We start from the raw sequence: 2,210 nt of genomic DNA, 5'->3' as shown, positions 1-2,210 counted from the left end.
CTGGCACTTTTCATTGTTTCAACAAGCAATGCTAAAATTCAACAGGCAATGCCAAAGTGAAGGTCAGAACAAGGGGAGACAGAGGGAGAATGGAATGCTTCCACAAATGGGAGCTGAACCATCCCCCCCCACTTTTCTGTACTTCTTCAATACTTTTACACACATTAAATATAATCCTTTGAGTGTACACCAAGATTTCCCTGACTGTCCCTACTTCTGCAGCCTATAAACCATGATTGAGACTATTTTATCCTTGCATTTTTTTAATTAATTTAATTCCTGTTGAATTAAGACTTTATTTTCTGCGACTATAGCTCTTTTCGGGCCACGAAAGGAGAAATTAGAAAACCACTTGAGATTTTACCGCATATTTCTGTGAGTGACTCTTACCTTGATAAAGCAGGATAAGGTTCAGGAAGGTTAATAAAAAAGAAGCCATCCCTCGAATCTCTATAAGTTTCAGCTGGTCTCCCCTTTGACCATCTTCTTATTGCAGAATTATTTCCAGAGATCTACTAGAATAAGAAATTGGAAAATGTTGTTGAGTATTGTTGTGACGACTGTCAAATGTCCTATTCAAATCATCTATTAAAAAAAAAAAAACTCTGCAAAACCCTTCAGATCGTCATTCAACTCATCTAATAAGGTAATCTAGCAGTTTGCTTGGGCAATTGGAGCAGATCGCCTTTGCGTGGCTTTAATCTATCTATATACTACTAAAATTATCATTGTGTTTATCTGTTTGTACCCTAAAGTTAGCCCAAATGGTACATTATACTGCAACAATTTTTGAATCAAGGGACCTTGTTAGATGGGTTGGGCTGAGAGAGTGACTGGCCCCAAGTCACTCAGTCAATTTTTCATGCTTAAAACGAGACTAAAACTTAACATTTCCTGAATTCTAGCCTGGTGTCTTTACTACTACATCAAACTGGTTCTCTAAATGCTCTAAATAATTCCACTTTTCCCAGCCAGAACAATTATTGGTCAAGATGTCCATCAGATGCCATTGAACTACATCTCCCAGCAGCCTAACCAGAGAGATTTTCCTCACCCACCTCATGTTCCCACCTTGTTTTTAACTTCTAACTGTCTCGGAATTTTCTTTCTTTCTTTTTTAAACCAAAAAAAAAAGCCATTTACCAGCATTCTGAAGAGTTGGGCAGCTGTTTGTGACATGGTTTTTCCTTGTTGTTCTTCCTTCACCCTGTTTTGAAATGGCTACTTTATCTTCCCTTTTCGCTGCATACACGATGCATATTGTCCCACCTCAGTACATTTTTTAAAATAATTTCATTAGCATTTTTTTAAAAAAAGACAAAACCAGCACAAGATAATGAGGAAAATAAAACAAAGAGAAACAAATCAAGGAGAAAGCTAAAAATGCAAAAGAAATAGATCTTAGCATTCTGAAGAGGTGGGCCAGCTGCTTGCAACATCTGTTTGCCTCTTTTCTCTTCCCTCTCCCCCTTTAGAAAGGCCACAATTACTTTTTGTTATAAAGGAATTAAAGCAAATACTTGCCTAATCATCAAATCATTGAAATCCTGTTAAAACAGTGTTTCTCAAACTTGACCAGCTTAATCAGGATGGACTTCAACTCCCAGAATTCCCCAGCCAGTATGGGGAAAAGGAAAAAAGGGAGAGAGGAAATATCCAAAAACATTGCCCATATTCTTTCCAATAATGCCATGGGGTTAACTTTGCACTTCCTTCCCTCCCCAAAATATGTTTAAAAGGACTCTTCTACCCTCAAGAGTATATAGTCAAGGCCATGGTTTTCCCAGTTGCAATGTATGGCTGTGAAAGTTGGACCATAAGAAAGGCTGAGCGCCAAAGAATGGAGGCTTTTGAACTATAGTGCTGGAGAAGACTCCTGTGAGTCCCCTGGACTGCAAGGCGATCAAACCGGTCAGTCCTAGAGGAGATCAACCCCGACTGCTCTTTAGAAGGCCAGATCCTGAAGTTGAAACTCAAATACTTTGGCCACCTAATGAGAAGGAAGGACTCCCTGGAGAAGAGCCTAATGCTGGGAAAGATGGAGGGCAACAGAAGAAGGGGACAACAAGAATGAGGTGGCTGGATGGAGTCACTGAAGCAGGAGGCATGAGCTTAAATGAACTCCAGAAGATGGTAGAGGACAGGAAGGCCTGGAGGAACGTTGCCCATGGGGTCGCGATGGGTCGGACACGACTTCGCAACTAACAACA

This window comes from Protobothrops mucrosquamatus, unplaced genomic scaffold (genome assembly GCF_001527695.2).
Source record: "Protobothrops mucrosquamatus isolate PMUCROS unplaced genomic scaffold, P.Mucros_1.0 scaffold2209, whole genome shotgun sequence".
Lineage (NCBI taxonomy): Eukaryota > Metazoa > Chordata > Lepidosauria > Squamata > Viperidae > Protobothrops > Protobothrops mucrosquamatus.
This window is presented reverse-complemented; position numbering follows the sequence as displayed.